Source organism: Bufo bufo, chromosome 1, assembly GCF_905171765.1.
Source record: "Bufo bufo chromosome 1, aBufBuf1.1, whole genome shotgun sequence".
NCBI lineage: Eukaryota > Metazoa > Chordata > Amphibia > Anura > Bufonidae > Bufo > Bufo bufo.
In genome coordinates, this window is record NC_053389.1 from 103,010,518 (window position 1) to 103,034,433 (window position 23,916).

Consider the following 23,916-nt stretch of genomic DNA (forward strand, 5'->3'; position numbering starts at 1 on the left):
GAGGGGGCTGTTTTCCAGCCTCCTGCCCCAGGATTATGGCCCATACTAACTTTGAAGGAGAAGACAGACCAGCTGCACAGCTTAAATCTGTGGAACTGTTTTGGGCAGGAAAGCCATTCTTGCGGCTGGCCAAATGTGAATTTCATGGAATTCGGGAACCCCTGCTCGGATCTGGGTGATTTTTGGATATGCTGTTCACCCACATCAGAGCTATCCATGGATGTATACATTATGGGGATGTGTGAGGTTTTGAGGTGTTTTCTGTGTGTTGGGAAAAATCTGTGTTTTCTGTCTAGTAGTGATTAAGTTAGCCCATTACGTTTGGTAATTGTATTTTGTGGATTGCGTCTCAGACAATGCAAGTGTGTTAGTTAATTGCGTCTCAGACAATGCTTATTGTATTTTGTTGATTGCGTTACAGACAGAGGGAAGGGGATTTTGTGTACAATTGCTGGGAGGGTTTCAATACTGTAAATGCATGTGATTGGCTAATATATAAACTGTCATAGTCTTTTACAAGGGCCCCAGGGGGAGTGTCCCTTGCTAGGAGACCGTGATAAAAGGCTGAAAAATAACCCATTAAAGAGTTCCTGCTTTGCCCCTTTATGAAGTCTTGGCTCATGTTTGGGGGATGGGATAACTAACACTCTTGGGGATTGCTATATCATAATACTCCCCTGAGTATAAGCTCTTGTAAGAGCTTGTTCCTGGTTCCTGTCGCTGCATTTAGGAGAGGTTCCCCCACTGGAGCCTGGAGCCTTGTCGTAAGTCCAGGGTGGGTAGGAGACGGCGAGACCTCCACCAAGCTTCGGCGGTTCGTGGGGTCTGTGTGCTTACGGTGTCAAGTGGAGTGCTTGGAGTCCTCTGGAAGCACTAGGAGCATCTATCAACGGAGGTACCCGGTCGGGGTGCTAGGCGTTCCGTTACATTGGTGGCAGCAGTGGGATGGCGTCCTAGTGTGAGGAGAAGCAGCTCGGAGACACTGTTCGTGGATTTACAAAATTGAGGGCAACGCTAGTATCCGTACAGCGCCCCTGGCTACAGCAATATGGATGCCGTTGGTTCCTGCACAGCATTCCATGAGGAAGATCACCCGGATTACAGGGATGCCGAGCGGAAAGGCATATGGCACCAGGCCCTGGAGGACGTGCAGCGTCGGAGGGGTGAGAGTCTTCCCAGTGAGGAGCAGAGATTATGAATGCGATTGGCGCTGCGACTACCTCTACTGGGAGAGCAACCATTGACGGAGTGGATGTCAGAGCTTGAGACACTGGTATGGCAGGAAACCTGGCTGGATGACGCTTACCAAGCACTATGGTGGGACACAGTACGACAGTCTCCATGGATGGAGGGGTACGCCAAGCCCGAAGGTGAGGAATATTATTGCCCTGGGTTATTGTGGGAGTCTTTTGAAGACATTGACTTTGGGAGCACAGAAGAATCTAGATTTTGGGACATTACTGACTACAGGGGGGACTTGCACAATTGGCCTACAACTAGTGGGGTGAGGGCAGATCTGACCTTTCTGGTCCAAAGGGAGTGGGAGCTGGAGCAAGATTATCAACAGTTGTTTCGCTCCATTCAAGCCCAGCGCAAGATACAAGACAGTTGGATACCAGGCCCAGACCTGCAGCCCTACCCCTGGCAAGTCACAGCTGAGGTATCCCCTACTTCCTCACCAACTGTGGAGGTAGGGGACTTCATAGACTGGTACTGGGAGGAACCCCAGTTGGCAGGTGGAGATGGGACCGTAGTCACTCCACCGGCCCAACAGGGTGGCTGGGGAGGCGGCCCAGATCCCCAACTGCCACTGGGAGTCCAGGGGGAGGAGATGGTCGGTCCCTCACCCCTGCAACAACCAGCATCACGGGTAGTGGAGACAGTCGGTCTCACTCCCCAGCGGCAGTGTACTTTGAAGGGAGAGGAGACAACTGGTCTCTCTCCCCAACCACAGGGGGACAGCACCCCTAACTCCGATGGTGCAGATGGGACCGCAGTCTCTGCACCAGGCCTACCGGGATGCTGGATGGCCGGTACGGATCCCCCACCAACCCTGCAGGAATGCCAGGAGGAGGAGGTAAACGATCCCTCCTCTCCACAGCTGATCCGCAACAAGGTCCTGGGGGCAGGATTCCCTGACCCCATCCCAGCGGAAGAGCTGGCATCTGGGCAGAGCGCAGTCGGCCTCTGCCCTCCCCTATCCTCTTCTCCAGAGCCGGACTTCCCACAGGCTACCCCAGCGGAAGAGCTGGCATCTGGGCAGAGCGCAGTCAGCCTCTGCCCTCCCCTATCCTCTTCTCCAGAGCCGGACTTCCCACAGGCTACCCCAGCAGAAGAGCTGGCATCTGGGCATAGCACAGTCGGCCTCTGCCCTCCCTTATCCTCTTGTCCAGAGGCTGACTCCCCACTGGCTACCCCAGCGGAAGAGCTGGCATCTGGGCAGAGCACAGTCGGCCTCTGCCCACCAAGTACCTACAGCTCCAAGCTAGAGAACCACAAGGAAGCAAGGAGTAGCAGATGCCCACTCAACAGCTGGGGACATACAGAACAGAGTCAGGCCCCAAAATTCAACAGGTCCAGTATTGGGTTGTGGGTGGACTGCCAGACTAACCCAGGCACTGACCGGCGTGAGGTCAGGTATCTGGTTAGTCTTCCCTGGGAGGGGGAGATGTGTGGCGAAACCAACCTCGCCACGGTGTTTTGGAGGGGGCTGTTTGCCAGCCTCCTGCCCCAGGATTATGGCCCATACTAACTTTGAAGGAGAAGACATGTTGTTGGATATGTTGTTCACCCAGATCAGAGCTATCCATGGATGTATACATTATGGGGATGTGTGGGGTTTTGAGGTGTTTTCTGTGTGTTGGGAAAAATGTGTGTTTTCTGTCTGGTAGTGATTAAGTTAGCCCATTACGTTTGGTAATTGTATTTTGTGGATTGCGTCTCAGACAATGCCAGTGTGTTAGTTAATTGCGTCTCAGACAATGCTCATTGTATTTTGTTGATTGCGTTACAGACAGAGGGAAGGGGATTTTGTGTACAATTGCTGGGAGGGTTTCAATACTGTAAATGCATGTGATTGGCTAAAATATAAACTGTCACAGTCTTTTACAAGGGCCCCAGGGGGAGTGTCCCTTGCTAGGAGACCTGCATAAAAGGCTGAAAAATAACCCATTAAAGAGTTCCTGCTTTGCCCCTTTATGAAGTCTTGGCTTATGTTTGGGGGATGGGATAACTACACTCTTGGGGATTGCTATATCATAATACTCCCCTGAGTATAAGCTCTTGTAAGAGCTTGTTCCTGGTTCCTGTCTCTGCATTTAGGAGAGGTTCACCCACTGGAGCCTGGAGCCTTGTCGTAGGTCCAGGGTGGGTAGGAGACGGCGAGACCTCCACCGAGCTTCGGCGGTTCGTGGGGTCTGTGTGCTTACGGTGTCAAGTGGAGTGCTTAGAGTCCTCTGGAAGCACTAGGAGCCTCTATCAACGGAGGTACCTGGTCGGGGTGCTCGGTGTTCCGTTACAGGCACATTCTCCAGGTGGCTGTGCGCCTAAACTGAAATTTCAGTCATCATTTAAGCCAGAAAATTGCCATAAATGATGATAAATGTTCCGGGACCAATAGCCCCCTGCCACCACACCCCCTTTTCGGGAAGTGGAGAGGGCAGAGTATAGACACCACTTGCGTCTAGGTACCACTTGCGTCTAGCATAGATGGAGTGATAAATTCCGACGTAAGATTTTCTTTGCATAAATGATGTTAAGTTGCTTTTTTTGTTCTAGGAAAAGCAAATAAAGCTGGCCAGTTTACCCCAAATAATCTGTGCTTTGGATTGCATTTTTTTATGTGCCTGAGACTATCTGATCGAGTAGACAGAGGACCTGGGAACTAATCCGCTGTAAGACATTTACTGGGTATCAGAGGTCCTTATTACAGCTGTACAAGTGTCATAGATGCTTATTCAGGCGATTTTACTCTCTGAAAAAAATCTAAAACGTACCAATGCGTCTTAGACTTTTTCTGCCTTTTATCAGCGCAGGGCGATCTGTGAACAGCTCAGGCAGCGCAGTGATGTTGCCTGTGCCTGAAACATCCAATAACAAAGCTCGTTACAGCAAGCAGCTTTGTGTTTAGGTGGGCTGCCAGAGTGGTATCGTGTCCTGCACCAGGGGGCAGAAGGTGGGAGCTGTTAGGAGGAGAGGTTAGCTCCCAGGCAGGCGCTGTACTCTGGAGAGTAGGGGGACTGGTGCGCTGGGCCGAGAACACGGCGAACTTGGCGGCAGTGGAGCTGAAGAGGAGGGGAGTTTCAGAGCGGTGGGAAACTATAGCTTAGCCCAGACATCCAATTTGACATGCAGTACAAGGTGACAGAGCAGCAATGTATCGATGTGTGTAATGTATGTAGTGCAGTGTGTGATCATCACACACTGCACTACACACATCACACACTGCACTAAATACATCACACACTGCACCACATACATCACACTCTGCACTACATACATCACACACTGCCATAAATACATCACACACTGCACTACATATATCACACACTGCACTAAATACATCACACACTGCACTACATACATCACACACTGCCATAAATACATCACACACTGCACTAAATACATCACACACTGCACCACATACATCACACACTGCACCACATACGTCACACACTGCACTACATACATCACACACTGCACTAAATACATCACACACTGCACCACATACATCACACACTGCACTAAATACATCACACACTGCACTACATACATCACACACTGCCATAAATACATCACACACTGCAGTAAATACATCACACACTGCACCACATACATCACACACTGCACCACATACATCACAAACTGCACTACATACATCACACACTGCACTACATACATCACACACTGTCATAAATACATCACACACTGCACCACATACTTCACACACTGCACTAAATACATCACACACTGCACTACATACATCACACACTGTCATAAAACATCACACACTGCACCACATACATCACACACTGCACCACATACATCATACACTGCGCTCCATATATTCCACACTACACTGCATACATTTCACAATGCACTACAGACATCACACACTGCACTACAGACATCACACACACTGGACTAAATATATCACACAGTGCACTACAGACATCACCCACTGGACTACAGACATCACACACTGCACTAAATATATCACACACTGCACTACAGAAATCACACTGCACCACATGCATCAAACACTGCCATAAATACATCACACACTGCACCACATACATCATACACTGCACTACATACATTACACAATGCACTACAGACATCACACACTGCACTACAGACATCACACACTGCACTACAGACATCACAAACTGCACTACAGACACACACTGCACTAAATATATCACACACACTGTACTACATATGGCATGCAGTGTGTCTGATGTATATAATGCAGTGTATAGTGAATGCAGGCAGCCTATTATAGCCAAGTGATAAAGTACAGTAAAGATATGCCATATTGGACTGGACTTTATCACTTCTCTATAATTGCCCGATGTTATTTAGATTATTAATGGTTCCCTGCATACCCACCTCTTAGACCACGTTCACAGCACCGCAATTATTTCTGTTGTTCTGCTCAGTTGGATGAGCAGAACAATGAAAATAATAGAAGTGCTGGATCGGGGACATAAGGCTGTTTTTTTGTGATATGTTTAACTTATACAAAAAAACATATATGTTAACTGATGCCTCAGGCAGGTGCCATACTGTGGCATCCGTCACCATAGAGTTCCAGGGTAATAAAAACCCATATATGTTCACATATATGTTTTTTTTTGCAGGAAAGCGTAGTTAACGTATACATTTTTTCTTTACAATGGAACTCTATGGTGACGGATGCCTCAGTATGGCATCTGTCTGAGGAATTCCTTAACATTAAAGTTTTTTTTGTGTATGTTAAACATATGACAAAAACGTGATGTGAATCCAGCCTAACTGACAGGAACAGAGCCGAACAGACACCACTGACTATGGTGGAGTCCATTCAGTTTCCTTTCGGGATCCTGTCTTTTTACCAGATAAAAACCTCCTGCATATTAGGTTTTTTTGTCCGGTCTTGTTGACCAAATCTTCAACAGCCTCCAGCTTGCATGTGTAGGCCTACTTATTATCTGTCTGAATTACTGCAACTTCCGTACTCCTCCACGGCTAAAAATTTTCCTCACAAATTTTCCGACTTCTGCTTGGTTTATAGTTGAATATATCTGGGGCAGACATTTGACAACAGTCCCACTGAACTATGCCTTATTTTTATTCAGTTCCTGTGTAATGTTTTATATGGCAACTCATCTCAGTGACATTTTGTCACGGCTGTATGTGAGCAACAAGAGTATACACAGTAAAAAGAGCTACTGACCGGACCTAAACTAGGGAGGATAAAGGGTGACCCCTGTCAGACCCTCAAAGCTCTCCCTATGCTGCTAAAGCACATGCCCGGATCCAAATGGCGGAACGAGGCATGCCCACGTACCTAAGACTGATGACCACTGTAACCCCTACAATAGTGGAAGGGGCACGGCCACCGGTGCCCTGCTCAGTATATGGAGGGAACCGTGGCTACCTCAGATCCAGTCAGAAAATAACCAGGTACACAACAATGTCTGCACACTTAGCTGAAGGTGCTGCAGCCGCAGAGAAGACGGATCCAAGGACAGCTGGCAATATCCGGAGTGCTTGCTGCAGCAGAACACAGGTCCAGTGAACTGATAGCTACAAGTGAAGATACTCAAGCAAGAGCTACAACTTAAATGAGAAATATAATCCACGCCCTACAATAGGAGGAGGGGTGATTTAAAGGCAGGGAAATCAACCGCAGGAGGAACAGCTGGAAGGAAGGAAAAAGAAAGTAACGACTTCATCACAGGGGCGGAGAAACAGAGCAGTGAGAACTCCTCCAAACTCTAGTAGTGACATCATCACAGGGGTGGAGAAACAGAGCTTTGAGAACGCCCCAAAGCTCTGGTAGTGACAGTACCCCCCCCCCCCCTCTACGGGTGGACTCCGGACACCCAGGACCCACCTTCTCAGGATGAGCCCTATGAAATGCCCTGATGAGGCGAGTGGCTTTAATGTCCGACACCGGAACCCACATCCTCTCCTCAGGACCATAACCCTTCCAATGAACGAGGTACTGAAGAGAACCGTGGACAATGCGAGAGTCCACAATTCTGGAAACCTCAAACTCCAGATTGCCATCAACCAAAATCGGAGGAGGAGGCAAAGAGGAGGGTGCCGTGGGCTGGACATATGGTTTTAAGAGAGATCTGTGAAATACATTATGTATCTTCCAAACCCGTGGAAGATCAAGACGGAAGGCAACAGGATTGATGACTGACAAGATTTTAGAAGGCCCAATAAACTTGGGACCCAATTTCCAGGAGGGAACCTTCAGTTTAATACTTCTTGTAGACAACCACACCAGATCACCCACATTCAGGTCCGGACCAGGCACACGTCTCTTATCAGCCACACGCTTATACTTCTCACTCATCTTTCTAAGATTACTCTGAATCTTTTGCCAAATGGTAGACAAAGACGAGGAAAATCTCTCCTCCTCAGGTAAACCAGAAAGAGCCCCTCCCGAGAATGTCCCAAACTGCGGATGGAACCCATATGCACCAAAGAATGGTGACTTATCAGAAGATTCCTGACGACGGTTGTTCAGAGCAAACTCAGCAAGAGGGAGAAATGAACACCAATCCTCCTGGTTCTCTGCCACAAAACAGCGCAAATATGTCTCCAGATTCTGATTGAGGCGCTCAGTCTGACTATTCGACTGCGGGTGAAAAGCAGAAGAGAAGGACAGCCGAACCCCCAGGCGAGAACAGAAAGCCTTCCAGAACCTGGACACAAACTGCGTGCCTCTATCGGAAACAATATTAGAGGGAATGCCGTGCAATTTAACAATATGGTCGACAAAAGCTTGCGCCAACGTTTTAGCATTGGGTAAACCAGGGAAAGGTACGAAATGAGCCATCTTGCTAAAACGGTCCACCACCACCAGGATCACCGACTTCCCCGAGGAACGAGGAAGATCCGTGATAAAGTCCATGGACAGGTGTGTCCAAGGACGGGAAGGTATGGGTAACGGGAGAAGGGAACCTGAAGGCCGTGAACGAGGGACCTTAGCGCGAGCGCACGTCTCACAAGCAGCCACAAAACCCTCCACCGACTTACGAAGAGCCGGCCACCAAAATCTCCGAGCAATGAGATCTACCGTGGCTCTACTCCCGGGGTGACCAGCAAGAACCGTATCATGATGCTCCTTGAAGAGTTTGTGACGTAGCTCAGGAGGCACGAACAACTTCCCAGAAGGACAACGGGCAGGTGCCTCAGTCTGGGCAGCCTGGACCTCGGCCTCCAAATCGGAATATAGAGCAGAAACAACTACCCCCTCCGCCAAAATGGGACCCGGGTCCTCAGAGTTTCCTCCTCCTGGAAAACAGCGAGAGAGAGCATCAGCCTTCACTTTTTTGATCCCAGGTCGGAATGTAACGACAAAATTGAATCTGGAGAAGAACAGAGACCATCTGGCCTGTCTCGGATTCATACGCCTGGCCGACTCCAAGTATGCCAGATTCTTATGGTCGGTAAAAACGGTGATAGGGTGCCTGGCCCCCTCCAACCAATGGCGCCATTCCTCGAAAGCCAACTTGATGGCCAACAACTCCCTATCTCCCACATCATAGTTTCTCTCTGCCGGGGAGAGTTTTTTAGAGAAAAAGGCACAGGGTCGCCATTTGGCAGGAGAAGGGCCCTGGGACAAAACTGCACCCACACCCACCTCGGAAGCATCCACCTCAACAATAAAAGGTAAGGAAACATCGGGATGCACCAAGACGGGAGCAGACGCAAAACTCTCTTTAATCTTAGAAAAGGCTGCAAGCGCCTCCTCCGACCAAGAGGAAAAATCCGCCCCCTTTTTTGTCATGTCAGTAAGGGGTTTGACAACAGAGGAATAATTCAAAATGAACTTTCTGTAATAGTTCGCAAAACCCAGAAAGCGCATCAATGCCTTCTGATTCTCAGGAAGCTCCCACTCAAGTACAGCACGGACCTTCTCCGGATCCATGCGAAAACCAGAAGCTGAGAGGAGAAAACCCAGAAATTGAATCTCCGATACCATAAAAAGACATTTCTCCAGCTTGGCGTACAATTTATTTTCCCGCAGAATCTGCAGAACCTGAAAAAGATGATCCTGATGGGTCTGAACATCAGGGGAAAAAATCAAAATATCATCAAGATACACCAATACAAATTTCCCCATTAAATGGTAGAAAATACTATTAACAAAATGCTGAAAGACGGCCGGAGCATTCATCAGGCCGAAAGGCATAACGAGATTCTCGAAATGCCCGTTAGGGGTATTAAAGGCCGTTTTCCATTCATCCCCCTCTCTGACCCTGACCAGGTTGTACGCGCCTCTCAAATCCAATTTGGAAAACACCTTGGCCCCAACAATTTGGTTGAAGAGGTCCGGGATCAGAGGAAGGGGATAGGGATCGCGAATCGTGATACGGTTCAGCTCCCTAAAATCTAGGCAAGGTCTCAGAGAGCCATCTTTTTTTTTAACAAAAAAAAAACCCGCGGCCACAGGTGACTTTGAGGGACGAATATGCCCCTTATCGAGACTCTCGGAGATATAAGTTCGCATTGCGATTCTTTCCGGTTGTGAGAGATTGTAGAGGCGTGCTTTTGGCAGCTTGGCGCCGGGAATGAGGTTAATGGGACAGTCAAACTCCCGGTGAGGAGGTAGCTCCTGAACACCGCTCTCGGAAAACACGTCTGAGAAATCAGAGAGAAATGATGGCACAGTTTTAGTAGACACCTCTGCAAAAGTCGCTGTGAGACAATTCTCTCTACAAAAGTCACTCCACTCATTTATTTGCCTTCCTTGCCAATCAATAGTGGGGTTATGTCTAGTGAGCCAGGGTAACCCCAAAACTAGAGGAGAAGGCAATCCGTTAAGGACAAAACAAGATATATCCTCCACATGAGTGTCACCTACAGCTAGCCGGATATTGTGAACAATGCCCTTCAGAGATCTCTGTGAGAGTGGTGCAGAGTCAATAGCAAAAACAGGTATATCCTTTTCTAATGTGCAAACCTGAAAACCATGCATGGCTACAAATTGAGTGTCAATAAGATTGACGGCCGTTCCACTATCGACAAAAATCTCACAAGAAATGACCTTGCTCTCTAGCGCCACCCTGGCAGACAGGAGAAAACGGGAACTGCAGGTCAGAGGAAAAGCATCAATTCCTACATCAACTTTGCCCAAAGTAGCAGATGAAGCAGAACTTGAAGATTTACCTTTTGAGGTTTTTCTCTTATTATCGCTCTTAGTACAGTTCAAGAATCTCCTAGACGGACAAACATTTCCCAAATGACCTATGCCCCCACAACAAAAACACACCATACTCTGAGGACTAAATCCTCTTTTATCAGGGGCAAGTCGACCTAGCTGCATGGGCTCCTCCTCAGAGGGGAGCGAGACAGGATGAGGTCCCTGCACACTGAATGAGTCCGCACCATTGCCCCTAGACTGACAATGGCTGGACAGAGAGGTCTTGTCTCTTTCTCTTAGACGCCTGTCAAGGCGTACCGCAAATGACATGGCAGACTCTAAGGACGTTGGTCTCTCATGGAAAGCAAACGCATCTTTCAATCTCTCTGAGAGACCATGACAGAACTGACTCCGGAGTGCAGCATCATTCCAACCTGAATCAGCTGCCCATCTCCGAAATTCAGAACAATAAAGCTCCGCAGACAGTTTGTTCTGGCATAAAACACGTAAGTTAGATTCAGCCAGAGCAACACGATCCGGGTCATCATATATCTGCCCCAGGGCCACGAAAAATCTTTCCACGGATCGAAGGGAGGGATCCCCTGATGGCAGCGAAAAAGCCCAAGTCTGAGCATTACCCCTGAGCAGGGAGATGACAATCCTCACCCTCTGCTCCTCCTTACCAGAGGAGTGGGGACACAAGCAAAAATGGAGTTTGCATGCCTCTCTGAAGCGAACAAAATTCTCACTGCCCCCGGAGAACATTTCCGGAAGTGAGACCTTTGGCTCGCAACAGACTCCATGAGCCGGAGCAGAGCCCAATGCTTGGAGCTGAGTCATAGATTGACGGAGATCCGCTACTTCCAAAGAAAGACCCTGCATGCGGTCAACCAGGCCAGAAAGCGGATCCATGTCAAAAAAGGACGGTTTTGGTGGATTATAATGTCACGGCTGTATGTGAGCAACAAGAGTATACACAGTAAAAAGAGCTACTGACCGGACCCAAACTAGGGAGGATAAAGGGTGACCCCTGTCAGACCCTCAAAGCTCTCCCTATGCTGCTAAAGCACATGTCCGGATCCAAATGGCGGAACGAGGCATGCCCACGTACCTAAGACTGATGACCACTGTAACCCCTACAATAGTGGAAGGGGCACGGCCACCGGTGCCCTGCTCAGTATATGGAGGGAACCGTGGCCACCTCAGATCCAGTCAGAAAATAACCAGGTACACAACAATGTCTGCACACTTAGCTGAAGGTGCTGCAGCCGCAGAGAAGACGGATCCAAGGACAGCTGGCAATATCCGGAGTGCTTGCTGCAGCAGAACACAGGTCCAGTGAACTGATAGCTACAAGTGAAGATACTCAAGCAAGAGCTACAACTGAAATGAGAAATATAATCCACGCCCTACAATAGGAGGAGGGGTGATTTAAAGGCAGGGAAATCAACCGCAGGAGGAACAGCTGGAAGGAAGGAAAAAGAAAGTAACGACTTCATCACAGGGGCGGAGAAACAGAGCAGTGAGAACTCCTCCAAACTCTAGTAGTGACATCATCACAGGGGTGGAGAAACAGAGCTGTGAGAACGTCCCAAAGCTCTGGTAGTGACACATTTATATTCCTGGATTGTATAGATACAATACTTTCAGGGGTTGTCCATTTTGGACACAACCGTGTATTAGAAGAGTTTCCAAAATATAAGGTGTTCACAGGGGGTCCAGCTATTGGGATGATCTAAGATCACATGTAATGTGTGGTTAAACCTAGTGGCAAGTGCTCATTTTGATCACGGCACCACCACAGTTGAAGAGTTACACCACAGATGAAGAGTTACACGTGTCTCAATGAAATCAATGAGCAGTCTATGTGATTCATTTGTGCGTTGGGTCCTCCAGAATGATGCTCTTTGTTTAAGTTAAACAAGTTGGACGCTTTTTGTATAATGATGACCTATCTCAGGATAGGTCATCAATATCAGATCGTTGGGGGTCCGACTGCCAGCACCCCTGCCGATCAGCTGTTTGAAGAGAATGCAGTATATACAGCTTATACGAGCACAGCCTTCTCTTCACTGTTTACTTGCTCTCCGTCAACATTGCAGCAACGAGCAGTGTAATTACAACTACAACTGTAATTGAAGTGCATGGGACGGCTCCTTCCTGTTCAAGTCAACTGTTCAATGCTTCTCTTTTCATTAACGTCAACAAGTTGGGGGTCGGTTTACAGCACTATGAATTCCAGTAACACCCCATGCTATCTATTGGACACATCAGGTGAATTTTTTTGGAGTGAAGGAAGGGTTCTTTAAAGGGATTTTCTGGTACTTGTATATTGGGAGCGGCGCTGCAGCAACTAGCTCTGAACACTTTTTACTTTTTAGTTATTCGTTCTAGCATTTCTGTTGGTAAATTTGGGGAAATTAAGCCTTTCCACCCATGACTCAACTGTAAACACTCATGCCCACGGGTCGGGACAAGCTGAATTTGCTGGGATTGTCTCTGAAAATTTGAGATAATCCTACCAAATTCTGGACTGTTGGCAACTATAGTCATGTCCCAAGATGCATTATTTTCGGTCATCGTTTTTCTCTGGGCATAGTTTAACTTTAACTTTAGCATTGCAGAATATCCCTGTGTTGATGAAGATTTAAACCAATGGCTGGCATTTCCTAGCCCACTAGCGCTGCCAAAATTTTAAGGTGACAATGAGAGAACAGAGCAAGGTCTCTAAACTAATAAAATAAACTTTTTGCAAATTTATCATTAGTATGTCTGCCCTTGAAGATATTTGTTGTAGCTGGTTTGCGAGAAGATCAGTTCTGGATGTCATCTATGCATTATCAAAAATAGATTTTGATGATAGATTTTAACTACATTAACCATTTGAGATTAATTTCAAGGGTGGCAATATGGGGCACTAGCAGCAAGGAGAGGTCTATTGATTGAATTCAGCCTGCCTGGACTGTGGGGAAATTTCTGTATTGATGCAGTACCTTTATGCTGATCCTTAATTATATTTTGAACCCCACAAAAAAAAGGGATTTCTGTGAAAATGGAGAAATAAAATGAAAGTATTTGCTTGTAGTAGCTGCTTTTGAGCTGCACCTGCACGTCTGATAACAGGCACAGACACAGGTCCTAGTCTCCCCCTAGTGCTCCTTTCCCACCAACATGTGCACTAAAATGGCGCCATGCACCAGTTTACACCAAAAAAGTATTTGGGGCAAAATAGTTTAACCCGGAACCGTGCCCCTCAATTATCACACCAAAAGAAGGCAAATACTAATACAAAACATTTAAATCTGTCTTTATTAATGCATGATAAAACTAGAAATCACAGTATTAAAATGGTTGGTGGTACAAGCATAAACAAGGCTAACAATGCCCTAGCAAGTGGTACAGGCTAATGGTGAAATACAGGCATATGGTTGGACAATTAATAAGCCAGGGTATATACCACACTACATGATATAATGTTGAGACCCAAATAAAGTGCAAGTGCATGAACTCAAATCAATGTACATACTAAGGCAGCCCAAGCAATTGATATACAAATGTGTAGCCATACCAAGAAGCTGTCTCCTCCGGAGTCCCGACGCGCTTTTCGCTAATGCTTCATCAGGGGGGTTTATCATGCATTAATAAAGACTGATTTTACTGTTTTCTATTTGGATTTGCCTTCTTTTGGTGTCATGCACCAGTTTAGTGGATTAATCTGAAACTAACCCGGAAAGATTCGGTTTTGTCTCCCGTCCAAACAACACCAAAGTAATGACCGAACTTGGTTCGGTCCGAACTGCTTGGCTCATCGTTCTTAGAAATTATATAGTGTTTTGATCTATAAATCTATATATAATTGAGCATTTCATATAATTTGCTTGTCTTCCAGCTTTGGACTATACAGATTGATTGGTCTCTACTTAACATAATAATATTGGAATTTTGATGTCTTGGAGGAGGACATTACTTTTCACTGTAACTCAGGATTTTGAGCACTTGCTATCAAGGAGTTGCCCCAAACCCTTTAAACTTGCAAGGCTAACACTGGTTCATATTTTGTACTTTCTCGTTCAACATGTTGATCTCATTCTCCAAAGCAGTTATATCAAGTCTGCTGGGTGCTGGAGTTTTGTAACAGCTGGAGATCCACAGATTGAAGACCACAACTCTTTAACCTCTCTTCAACTCTTAAGCCTCACCCATATGGGTGAATTACAAATCTGTATAAGCTCTGAGATGTATAAAGCCACAATATGGAAACCATAAATGTTCATGAAGCCTCTACTGTACATTCATATTCCTCCAATTTCATATAAATAAGTTTTTTGTGGTTAGACCCATACGAAATTTATGTAAAACAAAAAACTGGCATTGATTGGATCATGTCTTAAGAAGGTATTGACTGTTGTAAGAACTGGTTCTATCAAGAATATCTTTGTAATATGGCACCACCATCCATGAAGCTAGAAGAAAATTTCACCTTAGGTGGCACCCTTCTTTGACTGTAAGAGGCAGCATTTTTACAGTTAGACGGTCCATCTTTACACTTTCCCATGTCCAATTTGGGGAAGGGTAGGATTCCATTTCAGAAAAGAAATCTAGAAACACCCCTGTATAATGCCTCATTCACACATCAGTGTTTTGGTCAGTGATTTCCAGCAGTGATTTTGAGCCAAAACCAGGAGTGGCTCTAAACACAGAACAGGTGCAGCTCTTTCCCTCATACCTTATGTCTGTGTAGGCTCCAATCCTGGTTTTAGCTCCCAATCACTGACCAAAACACTGACGTGGGAATAAGGCTTAAAGAGGTTGTCCCATGAAAAATATTTTACATTAGCCACTGAGTTATTAAAATAAATATACCTGTATTGAGTCACCTGATGTTTGTTCTTTTTTCATATTTCTTTGTCCTGCTCACTGAGATGGCCGCACATGCTCAGTTTTATCCTTCAACTGCCTCCTGAGCTGTGATAGGGAGAGCTGAGACATGTCTCCTGAGCTTTAGCAGAAAAGACACTCCCCATGAGATTTCAGTCTGATATTAATCTAGCGGAGCAATCAATGGGGAGATCTCTGGATCCATGTGAGGTTCAGGGCTGGTTCTAGCTTTGTTAGAAATAGATTGTCACAGTGCTCTAATGTACCTCTGCCCCATAGGAAGGCATTAGTTGTATACATGGCAGATGATAGTTAGAGATTTCGCGAACATAAAATTTTCCGTTCGCGAACGGTAAACGCGAACTTCCGCGAATGTTCGCGAACTAGCAAACCGGGCGAACAGCCATAGACTTCAATAGACAGGCGAATTTTAAAACCCACAGGGACTCTTTCTGGCCACAATAGTGATGGAAAAGTTGTTTCAAGGGGACTAACACCTGGACTGTGGCATGTCGGAGGGTGATCCATGGCAAAACTCCCATGGAAAATTACGTAGTTGACGCAGAGTGTGGTAAGTTGAATTCGCAATGCGATTAATATAACCTGCATTATTGCATTGCGAATTCAACTTAGAGCTAAGTTCCTAATGGTTGTATTGCTAGAATTTATGAATATAATGAATATAGCACTATATTCTCAATCTTCGTTATATATTCTAGCAAAACAACCATTAGGAACCCAGCTCTAAGTTGAATTCGCAATGCGATTAATATAACCTGTATTAATCGCATTGCGATTACAACTTAGATCTGAGTTCCTAATGGTTGTATTGCTAGAATTGACGAATATAACGAATATAGCACTATATTCTCAATCTTTGTTATATTCTAGCAATACAACCATTAGGAACCCAGCTCTAAGTTGAATTCGCAATGCGATTAATATAACCTGTATTAATCGCATTGCAATTATAACTTAGTCAAATTTGTGACACTGCAGCTTCAGAATGAATCTAAGATGGATGCTGTCCTTGCTTTTTTATAGGAGGTGGGAGGGTCTGGGAGGGAGGGTATGCTGATTGGCTGGAATGTGTCTGCTGACTGTGAGGTACAGGGTCAAAGTTTGCTCAATGATGATGTATAGGGGCGGACCGAACATCGCATATGTTCGCCCGCCGCGGCGAACGCGAACAAGCTATGTTCGCGGGGAACTGTTCGCCGGCGATTAGTTCGGGACATCTCTAATGATAGTTGGGGGTCTTCTTACAGATTTGGCCTTGGAGCCCAGGGGCTTTAAGTTAGGCCTTTGTTAAGGAGATGCCCTATGATGGCACATGGAGTGCCTACAGTTCCATAATATGGTGTGAGATATAGAAGACCCAGCAAGACTATCAGGTCTTGTTGAATTTGTAGTTTCACAACAGCTGGAGTGCTACAGATTGCAGACCACTTCTTTAAAGAGTTATACTGAAGCTTCAGTTTATACCCCTGAAACTTTCAGGTAAGGAATACCCTGTGTGAGATCTCATTTCCCTTTTAAATGTCGTCACTACATCTGCTAACTGTTAATCCTGTGGAAGTGCAACAGAATAATTTCCATTCTTGAAGATTAAAAATAAATCTAGTGGTCTGCTTGTCACTGAACTAAGTTACCTAAGCCCAGTTCTCCAGGGTGCATGCCATCTGGTTTCTCCTTATAGTGAATATATCACGTAATACTTCTTTATTCTCTTTATCCCTGGATTGAGCTCTTGAAAAGAAGGATGGGTAAGTCAATCAACTGAGTCTTCTTAGTTTTCGAAGATCCAACAGCCACCTTCATCTTCTTACAATTTATATATTTGAGAGTTTTATTTCCTGGGGTGGCGATGTTTATAATTTATAATCAATTTTTTTTAAACTTTTGTTAACTTTGACATTTTATGTGCAGTTTTTTTGCATGGCTCAACATTTTTGTAAGTGATGTTTGGCATGTGTAATATGAATTGATGGTACAAAACATTGCTGCATTGTAATCTGCTTAGCTTAGATCTCAGTTCATTAAAAGTTAGAAAATAAAAAGAAATAAAAAGATTCAAAGAACAAAGTGAAAATCCAAATTAAAAAATGTGAAAATCTAAACATGTAGTAAAGCTAGGGTGTACATGAAATTTATAGCGATAACTTATGGAAGAACAAATGTCGAATCAAATATTACAGGGTCACTGAGCGTTTACAAAATTTTTGATGTCATACAGCTGAGATTCCCACCGATTGCTAGAATGAGGCTAACAACTCGATGCTGCACAAGATGGAAGTGAGTTGGACCCATAGACTTTCATTTGAGCCTGCAGTGGGAAGAGAGAGAGCTATTTATGTGAGTGCTGCTCTCTTCTCATTCTAGAGATGGGTGGGGATCTCAGCATTCAGACCCCCACAGATCAAACCTTTGATATGTGGCTATGACATATCAAAGGTTGTGTGAGGACTCAGTGACCCTTTAAATAAGTGGCCTGATCAACTGATAACGCCAAGTCTTTCAGCTGCTAGACCCATGGTAATTAGATTATTGTCAGATGGTCCTCTATTTAAGAAGGGGTTGTCAGCCTAACACATTAGATGTTCTCATACTGCCATCGATCCCGATTCAACCACAGGAGGAAGCTATACGTTCATTCAAAAATTATAGATTCTCCAGCATTCAAATAAAATCACCAAAATTTTATTTCACATGAAAGATGTCCCTAAAAGAAGATTATGCATTTCAGACAAAGTGTATTATCATTGCTCATAGGCTACGAGTAAAAACAATACATGTCTGAAATACATACAGAAAGTGTTTTCAATTACCGTATTTTTCGCCCTATAAGCCGCACCGGCCCATAAGACGCACCTAGGTTTTTGAGGAGGAAAATAAGAAAAAAAATATTTTGAACCTATAGGTGTGCTTTTGAACTAATTGTGGTCTGTGGATGGCGCACTGTTATGGGGGATCTGTGGATGGCGAACTGTTATGGGGGATCTGTGGGTGACGCACTGTTATGGGGGATCTGTGGGTGATGCACTGTTATGGGGGATCTGTGGGTGATGCACTGTTATGGGGGATCTGTGGGTGACACTTATGGGGGATCTGTGTGTGACACTTATGGGGGATCTGTTGGTGACACTTATGGGGGATCTGTGGGTGACACTTATGGGGGATCTGTGGGTGGCTCTTATTGGGGTCTCTGGATGGCACTGTTATGGGGATCTGTGTATGACAGTTATGGAGGGGATCTGTGCATGACACATATATAGCATCTTATGCTATGTGTCATCCACAGATCCCCTCCATAACAGTGTCCCTGTAGTGAATGACCCTCAATACAGGGTGTGGGGGCCGGCATCTGCTTTTATAATGACAGCGGGGCCCGTGCAGTGACTGTATTCTACTACACGGGCCCCGCTCACTGTATAATCGTATCTGTAATCAGCGCCTGTATTACTTACAACTACAAGCGCTCGGTAGGTAGCAGAGAGGAGGGAGGAGGCAGGCCGGGAGGACGGTCGCTGGCAGCGTGAGTCACTACGTCATGCGCCCACGCCGCCTGCTTCATTCATAAAGTGGGCAGCGCAGGCGCGTGACGTGGTGACTCACGCTGCCAGCGCCCGTCCTCTCGGCCTGCCTCCTCCCTCCTCTCTGCTACCTACCGAGCGCTTGTAGTTGTAAGTAATACAGGCGCTGATTATGCGATTATATACATAATTAACTATTACAGATACGATTATACAGTGAGCGGGGCCCGTGTAGTAGAATACAGTCACTGCACGGGCCCCGCTGTCATTATAAAAGCAGATGCCGGCCCCCAGCCCCTCCTCCCTCACAGCTGATACACCCGCCGCGCTGCATCGCGGCGGGTGTATCATTGAAAATTCGGCAAAATCAGCAGCATTCACCCCATAAGACGCACTGCTATTTTTCCCCCACTTTTGGGGGGAAAAAAGTGTCTTATAGGGCGAAAAATACGGTATATCTATCATGTTTTTCAAGGATGTAAAATAAAGTATTAGTGATTTTATTTGAGTGCTAAAGAATCTATCTTTTTAAATGAAGATATAGTTGTTCAGATGAGACAACCCTTTTAACCTATACTCATTACTTAAGATGAAAGGCACAATCAGAACAAAGTCATTTGGTGCCCAAGGCAGGGATTTTATTTTAAACAGGTACCCTACCTTTGGGTTTCTGAAGGTCAGCATGATAGTTATAAGATGAACAATAGTTAGATTAAAGGGAACTGCTCATTGGACCGCAGAACATACAGCCACTTGGACATGTCTTCCAGTTGTAGGTAGAAGGAAATGTATAGATGTGGTTTGAGATATCGTGTGATGACTGTGTGCAAGATGGTCAGCTTTAAAACAAAACAAATAGAGTTGAGCGGACACCTGGATGTTCGGGTTTGACGGGTACGGCCAAACTTCAGAAAAAAGTTTAAGTTCGGGACCCGAACTTGACCCGAACTTGACCCCAAACCCCATTGAAGTCAATGGGGACCCAAACTTTTGAGCACTAAAATGGCTGTAAAAATGTCATGGAAAGGGCTAGAGGGCTGTATGTCGTCAAAATGTGGTTAAGAGCATGACAAGTGCTCTGAAAACAAATGTGGATAGGGAAATGGCTTAAAATAACATAAAATACATAAAAATAAAAAATAATAATCTTGCTCTAGGAGGACCAGGTCCATATGGAGTAGGAGGTTGAGGAGGCGGTGGATGTGGCAGTGTAGGTGGAAGTGCCTGTGGAAGTAGCCTACACTTCTTTTTGGTTTTAAATGTATTAGTATTTTTTTAAATTAGGGCACACACCAAAACATTGGGAAATATAACCTGTGATAACCCCCTCCAGTCATGCTAAACACACGTTCAGACAATACACTGGCTGCAGGGCAGGCCAGCACCTCCAAGGGGTAAAGGGCAAGCTCAGGCCATGTGCCCAATTTGGAGACCCAGAAGTTGCAGGTGCTGACCCCTGTCAGTCAGTTCATGCAGGCGTGTGCACACTTACTGCCCCACCATGTCGCATGTCCCCGTAATGTTCACGATCCAATTTTATATCTGCTCTATCAACTTTCGATGTTCTTTTATGCGCCTACCATGGTGATCACGGGTGGCAGGGGAATCAGGGTTCCAGGCCAGAGAGGGAGCGTGAGAAAGAGAGACCACATCCAAGGGAGGATTCATTTTTTCAAATTTCAAATTATAGAGTTGAAATATGGGAGAAATTATTAAAGCGTAAAAGTGTGAAAACTTTTCAAAGTTTAAGCATTGAATGAAAGGATGTGGCGCGCATTAATTACTGAATAATATATTACATTTTATTCCCTGTTACCTATGCATAGCAGGTGTTTATTCACGTCTAAAATTGTATAATGTCAACCCAAGAATGTAACAGAAAAATTATTGAAATTTATTAAGCTGCCAACTAGGTAGAGGAGGGGTAAATTACACCTAAAAATTGGTGAATTTCACCAAAAAATGTAACTGACAATTTTTTTTAAAAAAACCTGTCTACTAGGTATAGCAGTGGTACATCACACCCAGAAATTGTTGAATTTCACCAGAATATATAACTGACAATTTTTTTTGGTTTAACCTGACTAATAGGTATAGCAGTGGTAATATACACCCCAAAATTTATTAATTTCACCAGAAAATGTAACTGACAATTTTTTCTATTTTTTTTTTACCGGTCTACTAGGCATAGCAGTGGTACTATACACACAAAAATTTGTGAATTTCACCCTAAAATGTAAACGAAAATGTATTTATTTTTTAACCAGCCTACTAGGTATAGCAGTGGTACTATACACCCAAAGATTGGTTAAATTTCACTCGAAAATGTAAATGACATTTTATTTTTTTTGTTTAACCTGTCTACTAGGTATAGCAGTAGTAATATACACCCAACAATTTGTAAATTTCACCACAAAATGTAACTGACAATTTTTTTATTTTATTTTACCGGTCTACTAGGTATAGCAGTGGTACTATACACACCAAAATTGGTGAATTTCACCCTAAAATGTAAATGACAATTTTCTTTTTTAACCGGCCTACTAGGTATAGCAGTGGTACTATACACTAAAAAATTGGGTAATTTCACCCGAAAATGTAAATGACAATTTTTTTTTGTTTTAACTGTATACTAGGTATAGCAGTGGTACTATACACCCCAAAAATTGTTAATTTCACCAGAAAATGTAACAGACAATTTTTTTAAATTTTTTTTATTTATTTTACCGGTCTACTAGGTATAGCAGTGGTACTATACACACCAAAATTGGTGAATTTCACCCTAAAATGTTAATGACAATTTTTTTTTTTAACCGGCCTACTAGGTATAGCAGTGGTACTATACACCCAAAAAGAGAAATGATATAAAATAAAACACGTACAAATAAAAAAAGAATAATTAAATTTATGAGGTGGAGTTCCATATGGAGCAGGAGTTTGAGGAGGCGGTGGACGTATCGGTGTAGGTGGAAGCGACGGTGGATGAGGACAAGGAAGCACACACAGGTTTTTGGTTTTAATTAAATTTTTTTAAATTAGGGTACACTCCAAAAGAGTGTGAAATATCCAAAATACAAACATGAGCAATTGCGCTGCAGTATAACAATGGATGGTTTGTGGCGGTATACATGTCTTTTCTGGACAAGGTACGGACAAGTCCTGAGGGATCCATGCCTGGTTCATTTTAATTGTCTGTGCGCTTGTCTGTGATGACGCCCCCTGCTGTGCTGAACACACATTCAGATAATACACTGGCTGCAGGGCAGGCCAGCGCCTCCAAGGTGTAAAGGGCAAGCTCAGGCCATGTGCCCAATTTGGAGACCCAGAAGTTGAAGTGGGCAGACCCGTCATTCAGTACGTGTAGGCATGTGCACACATACTGCTCCACCATGTTGGTGAAATGCTGCCTCCTGCTAAGACGTTATCAGCTGGTGGTGCTGGTTGTTGTGGCGTGCTGACAAAGCTTTTCCACATTTCGGCAATGCTAAACCTGCCTTCTGAGGTGCTGGCAGTGCCCCATCTGCGTTGGCAACCACTTCCTTGTCCTCTGCCTTTGCCTTGTGCTTCCACTGTGCCCCCACTGTCAGGTGGGAATGCCACCAGCAGCGCGTCTACCAGCGTGCGCTTGTACGCGCGCATCTTACGATCACGCTCCAGTGAGGGAATTAAGGATGGTACATTTTGTCCTTGTAATTGGGATCCAGCAGCGTGGCCACCCAGTAATCAGCACAAGTTAGAATGTGGTCAATTCGGCAGTCGTTGCGGAGACACTGCAGCATGTAATCGATCATGTGTGCCAGGCTGCCCAGAGGCAACAAAATGCTGTCCTCTGTGGGAGGTGTATCGTCTGTGTCTCTGTATCCCCCCATACACACACCAGTGATGGCCATGAGCTGTCCGGGTGCCACCCTGCTGTGAACATGGTTCCTCCTCCTCTATTTCCTCATCCTCCACCTCCTCATCCTCCAGAACTGTGCCCTGGCTGGACAATTGTGTACCTGGCGTTTGTGGATGCAGGAACCCACCCTCGGAGCCACTTGGGAATTACTCGCCGGAAACCCTATGAAATGATCCCTCTTCCTCCTCCTCCTCCTGTGTCACATCCTCTTCCATCATCGCCAGGAGCGTTTTTTCAAGGAGGCATACAAGTGGGATAGTAACGCTGAGAACGGCGTTATCGGCACTGGCCATATTGGGGAAGTACTCAAAACAGCGCAACAAGGAACACAGGTCTCACATGGAGGCCCACTCATTGGTGGTGAAGTGGTGCTGTTTCGCCGAGCGACTCACCTGTGTGTGCTGCAGCTGAAACTCCACTATCGCCTGCTGCTGCTCGCACAGTCTGGCCAGCATGTGCAAGGTGGAGTTCCACCTTGTGGGCACGTCGCATATGAGGCGGTGAGCGGGAAGGCCGAAGTTACGCTGCAGCGCTGACAGGCGAGCAGCAGCAGGGTGAGAACGCCGAAAGCGCGCACAGACGGCCCGCACTTTATGCAGCAGCTCTAACATATCGGGGTAATTTTTAAGGAATTTCCGCACCACCAAATTCAGCACATACGCCAGGCAAGGGATGTGCGTCAAACCGGCTAGTCCCAGAGCTGCTACGAGATTTCGCCCATTATCGCACACCACCAGGCCGGGCTTGAGGCTGACTGCCACAAACCACTCATCAGTCTGTTGTTCAAGGCCCGTCCACAGCTCCTGCGCGGTGTGGGGTTTGTCTCCCAAACAGATAAGTTTTAAAACTGCCTGCTGTCGTTTACCCATGGCTGTGCTGAAGTTGGTGGTGAAGGTGTTACGCTGACCGGATAAGGAGCTGGTAGAGGATGAGGAAGCAGAGTAGGAGGAGGAAGCAACAGGAGGCAAGCTGAAGCACCCTGCAATCCTTGGTGGTGGAAGGACATGCGCCAAACTGCTATCCGCCTCAAGCCCAGCTGCCACTGCATTTACCCAGTGTGCTGTTATGGAGATATAACGGCCCTGACCGTGCTTACTGGTCCACGTATCTATAGTCAGGTGCACCTTGCCACAGATGGCGTTGCACAGTGCACACCTGATTTTGACCCCTATTTGGTTGTGCAGGGAAGGGATGGCTCTCCTGGAAAAGTAGTGGCGGCTGGGCACGACGTACTGTGGGAC

General features: G+C 45.6%; 1 long non-coding RNA gene across 1 annotated transcript; it reads right to left on the reverse strand.

Annotated features, from left to right (window-relative positions):
- Nucleotides 1-23,916, reverse strand: LOC120986859. The gene is made up of 3 exons (XR_005775819.1): nt 23,905-23,916; nt 19,355-19,360; nt 1-161 (listed from the first exon to the last, which is right to left on the reverse strand). It is a non-coding gene; the product is annotated as an uncharacterized LOC120986859 (long non-coding RNA).